Source organism: Arachis ipaensis, chromosome B10, assembly GCF_000816755.2.
Source record: "Arachis ipaensis cultivar K30076 chromosome B10, Araip1.1, whole genome shotgun sequence".
In the NCBI taxonomy this organism is placed as follows: Eukaryota; Viridiplantae; Streptophyta; class Magnoliopsida; order Fabales; family Fabaceae; genus Arachis; species Arachis ipaensis.
The window spans coordinates 111,114,676-111,121,542 of record NC_029794.2 but is presented as its reverse complement, the minus strand read 5'-3'; the positions used below and the strand labels follow the sequence as shown (position 1 = coordinate 111,121,542).

Sequence of the window (6,867 nt, the reverse complement as noted above, 5' to 3'; positions counted from 1 at the left end):
ACCACCGCAAATCAGGTTGACAATTTTGCGGCGGTTGCAGAACCGCCACTATTTTTTCAATGGATTAAAAAAACTGCGGCGGTTTTAAAACCGCCACAAATTTATGTTGGTTTTTTAAAAAAATTGCAACGATTTCGAACCGCCGCAATTTCATACACGAGATAAAAAAAAGGACCAACTACAATAGTTATAGCATTTTCATTACTATAACCTATTTTCTTTACATTATATTTATTAAATTTGAGATATTAACATAAAAAACACTAAATAAATAATATTAAATTTGTGGATAATTCCAAAACGTAACTAAAAAAAAACATTATTTTGTAAATTATTTATTCAAAAGATATTGAATAATACAAAATTACTATATTAAAAAAATTCTATTAGCTGGATCAAAGCTTTTAGTTGTTGCTTTGATCAAATTTAGTAAAGCTTTTAGTTGATGCAGCACCAGGAGCACTTATACTGACACCAAGGTCTCTATTAATTGTTGGTCCTCGACTAGACCTGCAAATTGTTTCCATCAATCATCCAATGATACAAAGCCAAAAGAACTAGTTTAATTAAAAAGAAAGGTATAAGAAGTCATTCAATTAGAAAATTTTCGGATTAAATATATCAAATGTATTCAATTTTCTCAAATGGAGATTCAACAACTGGACCATGATTCGTCAGAACAAGCTGTGTCCAAACAAAGAAAAATTAAAGAAATTCCTTTTGGTAAGATACTAGTTATCCATGATAATATGATCAGCTTGAATTATTGTTGATTTCATTTGTTTCATATAGCAACTATAATATATACTTTGGTTACCTCAACATCTCTCTTCTCAAGACTTTTGTGTAACTCTTCAAGGGCATGGATGCTACTGGTGTCTTTGTCAGTAACACCTGTACAAAGAACATAAATTATAAGTTAGTTAATGCTTATAGAAAACTAACAAACCAGAACAATATGTTCTTACTAGACATAAAAATCAGACAAAAACCAAGGTAGAATAGAGACACTCACGAGACATTTCAACAATCAAGAAGGAGTCTTGATAGTGTTTCAGGAAACACATTGTAAATTATTCCTATGTCACTGTCACTTATGCGAGATCTGTGATGAAAGATAATCATTAGAATATGTTCCAGAAGTGTAAGAAAATTGAAGAGAGGGGGGAGGCAAACTACAATTAAATGTTGTATTGAGTTTTACTATAAATTTTTGTATGCATTGAGTTTCATCTGAAGCTTGTTAACAAGGTGAATGAATTAAAGTAGGTACCGATACATACCCACTGAGATCAAGCAATTCTAAATTAGGGTAGCTAGAAGCAATATCAGCATCAGATGCTTCAGTAATTTCATATCCGAGAACAAGAGAAAGCATTCATAGCCCCCTATGATTCCACATTTAATGAATTTCAATAAGTTCACAAATCAAATGGATTTTGTATCACACATTAACTTATCATAACAAAATAGAAGAAAAACAAAACTGAAATGTTCATTGAATTTATGACAAATTGAAACCATTAAGTAGCCTTGTAATGAACTAAGGACCAAAAAGAAACAAGAATGTGTCTAGTATAAATTATCTAAATGAGATCACAAGTAGGAGGGTGGGAACGAATATTTCATGGCATGGTGAACAATTGATCCTAAGTAATATCTTAGGATTGCAAGCCATTCACAACAATAGCAGTTAAAACATGGAGTATCATTTATTAAGTGAAAATAAATAAGATTGTTAACATCCATATTCACTTTTTTTTATCTAAATAAACTGATTATATGAATAAGGTTCCTCATCCAAGTAAACTATACTTACGGTAATCATATTAGAATGAATACATACATACATACATACATACATACATACACATATATATATATATATAAATAAAAGTAGCTTCACTTTCATTAACCATCAATTCATCACACCAGGCCTACCTTATCCTATTACATACTTGTTTTATTTTCCAAAGTAACATGATTCCCTCAATTAGAATAATCCTCTCTCTTGGTTCCTTTCTTCAATTATTCATTTATTCCGCCACAGCAAAAACCTCATTCGGACCAAAAGCACTTGTTCTACCTGTAACCAAAGACATATCATTGTCCACACCCCAATATGTAACCCAAATCAAGCTAAGAACACTACTTGTGACGGTGAACCTAACCGTGGATCTCGGCAGCAGATATGTTTGGGTGAACTGCCAGCATGGCTATGTGTCATCAACATCGAAACTAGTGGCTTGTGGATCTGCTCAATGCTCACTCTTAAACCACTTCTTATTCCCACAAATGTGTGTTATACTTTTTGTTTTGCTTTTGCAGTGAATTAATTAATTAATCATGCACCATCAAATCTCACACAAATTGGTCAAAATTCATGCCAAATGCTATGGTGTAACAAAATTATTTACACACACGTCTACATCAATAAATGGTTAATACAAATGCTCTATCTCTTCACTTAGGATTGCAAATAAGCTAATTTTCAGAAATTTAGACCATGCTGTTATATGGTAAATCTAAGCATTATCTTCAGTAGCCTAGTTTATTAGTTGCTAAAATTGTTATGAGTAGCCTAGTTTAGACCAACTTTTTAAATTTAATTTTATCTTAAATTGTAGATCCTAAATCATAAACTCTTAACTCTAATTCCTAAATTATAAATTTAAACTCTAAAATTGGCTAATATTAACTGACTAAAACTTAGTTCTCTATACTTTCTCATAATTTGTGTTAACTATCATCGATGATCGATGCATGTGAAAGAGTAGAGTTACATGGTACCAATTAAGAGCCAAAAATTCAGGGGTTCAATTCCTATGTTATCCTTGAGGATCGTTCCTCACATGCTTTTGACACCAAAAATTCACATGAAAAGTATAGATCCCTGCTGAATGATAGTCAAAACTTTTAGTTTTTATAGTTTTGATAGGTTTCCTTGGGCAACTACAAGCTTCTTGAAATAGTTTATTTGGCTTGAATTTTTCTTAAAGTCATCCGTGTTTCAACATCTGGTGATGTTCGTTCATTAAAAATTATGATTGCTTTGAATTTCTATATGATTCTAAAAGCAATAAACACTAAGTAATCAAGACTCAGGGGATTAAAAATTGGGAGAAAATTAAATCAGAATGTTAAATTGGTGAAGAAAATTTTGGGCAAAGTAAGTCGATCAACGTTGTTCGAACCAAAATTCAGAAGACACAGAGATAAAATTGATGCAAAAATAATTTATCAACAGCCACTCAAATTAAATTGGGGCAAGGGAGAATAACGAACCAGAGAGAGGGGAGAGAGGGCGATCAGCAACGCACAACAGGGCAAGGGCAAGGGCAAGGGGGAAGGCTGCCGACGATGACACCGGGAAGGATGGTTGGGGCGACCGCCGACGACATTACAGACGTGCACAGAGGAAGGAGAAGACTTGGATGACCCCTTTCACTTTACCTTCGCGCGTGGGAGCTACACGCGGAGGGAGGAGATCAGTGACGGGGAAGAACGACGACATCAGACGTGGTAGCTGGAACTGACGGAGGGAAGAGTCACGATGGCGGGGGAAGGAGACCAGTGATTGGTGCCTTTGCTCTGCTGGGGTTCACGCGAAAAGGATGAAGGTTAATGGCGCCGAAATATTTTGGTTGGGGGGTATTTTAATGAAACAAAGCCCCCTCCCCCAAGGTTATTGGTTGCGGTTGGGGACGTAAACAGCCAGCAAATCCGATCAATTGGAGCAGAGTTTGATTATGCAACAAGAACCGCAGCAACCCAGTGGATTTGTGGCATTTTGGAAAAATGCTGGTAATTTTCGATTGCTAAGTCCCGTCTCTCTTGTAGTGGGGGGTTTCTTGATGGCAGGTGCCACAGGCCTAAGAGCATCTAATATCTCCCAAAATTTCTCACTATTTACAAATTGAATTGTTATACCATAAGTGGCACATATGGCATCCATGGTAAGTCACTCATGCACAAAATCTTCAGACTTCAAGTTAAGCTTTCGTAGCTTAGATATTGCAACAACTGCAAGTTCACAGCCTCATCCCTATCCAAAATATGTCTTCTTATCTTCACATATCTCTTATTTTTCTTCTTCTTGGTTTTAGGAGATAAGCCATCATCATCATTAACTTTTTTCTTCACAGGTGTCACAGTCTTCTTCTTGGTTTTAGGATATAAGCCATTATCTTCATTAACTTTTTTCTTCACATATGTCACATCTTCTTCTTAGGTGTTGCTCTCTTCTTCTTAAATGTCATTGTCTTTTTTTTAGGTGTGTCCTTCTTACACTTATTCCTGGACCTATTTCTTGAGCTTAACTCCTCACTACTATTGCTACTGAGTGTCTCATAACTAGGTGGGGGAGGCTTATAAGCCTCATCTTCAGCGCTCTCATAGCCATCATCAGTGGAGGAATCACTCAACTCTACAGGAATATCTCCTGCTTCATTCATAACTGGCTGGCTCACAAGATGATCAAAATACATATACAACTCATCAGTTTTCAAATTTGTCATCTTGTTATCACATATCTAGTTAATTTCTGTCACTTTTTAAAATGTGGAGGCCAGACTCTAGGTCAGAGACAATAGAGTCTTGCCAATACATAGTCTTATACTCTATATAGCCTAGACTTTTGAACATCTCCTCTAAATTCTTAAAATTAACAAAGTCAATATCCAACTTGAGAAATCTCTCCACCTTACCATCAAGATAGCATAGCACTCCATTGTCGTCTCTTTCAAACCACCCTCCATGGTGAAATATTGGTATAATCTCAACAGACATCTGCAATATATAAAGTTTACTGAATAAGGCACAAATAAATTATAATTAACAGACATTAATATACCCAAAATAGACAAAAAAGCTTTACCCGAGGTAATAATCCAACCCTAGTGAAAGTGATTGCTCTTGACAAATGTAAAATAATACATATATCATGCTTTATGGTGGTCTATGGGAAAAATATTTGTTTCAAATAAACAAATGAAGGATCACACTGATGTGGTTTATAAGCTGTTGAAAAAACTAACCTCAAAGAACGGACATACAACTCCGTCAACAACACGTCACCACCTGCGTCAGCAAACACCACGTTACTACGCAGTTACCTCGCCCTCGCCGGCTCTCCTTCATCGTCATTTCTGGCGGAAAGTCTGATACTCTCTAGGGTTTACGGTAATTCTATGTGTGAGATGAGGGCAAAGAGTGAGAGTGTGTGATATGTTAGGGAGAGAATGAGGAATGTCTCTTAAAATCTGGTTCCACAGTGAATCAAAACGGCAATGTTTTCCATGATTGTGCAGGAACCTAATTGTCTCATCAAATTGTTTGAATCCACGTCAGAGAGTTACCGTTACACGTAGGATTTTTCGGTTATATTTCACGGAAGAACTATTACAGGGTCCTTTTGGTCATACAGAGTGAATGGATAAAGGTCGCGTTATAATGGTCAGGGAGCACCAGGTCTTTTTCGTAAATGGTTAGGGACCGGGGTGGGGTATTACTCAAAATAACATTCAGTTTACTAAAATTTTATTGAAGTAACTAAGTTGGGTTGGTCTAGTGGTTAGCTCACTAGCCCGCTTAAGTAAGTATCAGGAATTTAAATCCCGTCTTATGCATGTAGCAACCCATTAACCAGCAACAAATCCTTAAATGAAGCTTAATCGAAAATACCATAGAAACCAAAATTTAATAAAAATATTTATTGTTCATTTAATTCTACTTTTTATCAAAAAAAAAATCTTTTAATTTAACCACTTTTTTTATCCAAAACATAATTAAAGGAAAGGACTTTGTGTTTTAACAAACAATAACACAACTTACTTTTTAAATGGAATAAGTGGTGTAAATTTTGAAAACCAGTGAATAAGATGTAGTATATATACGTTGCTTGCTTTTGACCTGTGAAGAAGAAAGGTGTTACTTGACATATTATATTATTGTTGCAAAACGTAATATGTTTTTTTTCACATCATACAAAAAGTAAAATAATAACTTAAAAAGAAAAATCTTTTTGCAACCTACAACAAAACAATAAATAAGAAATTAAAAAACATTTTTGCAACCTCATTACAGAACTACTAATTTTACCGATCGCCAAATCGTTTTAACTAATTTTATCAGTTAAAAAAGTGTTGTCAAAAATAAATAAATAAATAAATAATAAAAAATAAAAAAAATGCATCGTTGCCATGTTTGGGCCTCTTTGTTGGGTTTCTAACCTATTAACTGTTATGTTTTTGAGATTTTTTTTGGCTCAATCGTTATTGGGTCTTAAGAAATCTAAATATAGGGTTGGACTGATTCAGGGGTTAGTTCACTGTTTGCTTAAATAAGTATTGAAGGTTTGAATCTCGCCTTGTGCATACCTGGTAGAGGGACATGGGTGAATGCGGATCGGATCGGATATGGCTAAAATTTCGATCCGATCCGCACTTAAATCATCGGATCCAATATCCACAGTTTTTTAGCTTGGATCTGATCCGCACATTTGCGGATCGAATAAGATATATCCGCAAAACATAAAAATACCTTTTAAAAGCTTATTTTTATTTAAATGTTTACTTTTTTAAAATAATATTAAACATACTTTTTTTAAATAATAAAAATAAAATAATACAACATATATAATAATTATTAGTTGAAATAAAATATAAAAAGAATATTTACTTATTTATTTATTTTTGTGGGATATATCCGCAAAAATACCTTTTAAAAGCTTATTTTTATTTAAATGTTTACTTTTTTAAAATAATATTAAACATACTTTTTTTAAATAATAAATAATAAATAATACAACATATATAATAATTATTAGTTGAAATAAAATATAAAAAGAATATTTACTTATTTATTTAT

At 33.7% G+C, this 6,867-nt stretch overlaps 1 long non-coding RNA gene across 3 annotated transcripts; it reads right to left on the bottom strand.

Annotated features, from left to right (window-relative positions):
* LOC110268167 lies at nucleotides 7-4,532 on the bottom strand. Of its 3 annotated transcripts, XR_002356266.1 has the most exons (5): nucleotides 3,286-4,532; nucleotides 1,284-1,388; nucleotides 1,016-1,105; nucleotides 818-894; nucleotides 7-510 (listed from the first exon to the last, which is right to left on the bottom strand). It is a non-coding gene; the product is annotated as an uncharacterized LOC110268167 (long non-coding RNA). The 3 variants fall into 3 exon arrangements; XR_002356265.1 differs by lacking the exon at nucleotides 7-510 and having other exon boundaries at nucleotides 519-894; XR_002356267.1 differs by lacking the exons at nucleotides 7-510; nucleotides 1,284-1,388 and having other exon boundaries at nucleotides 519-894.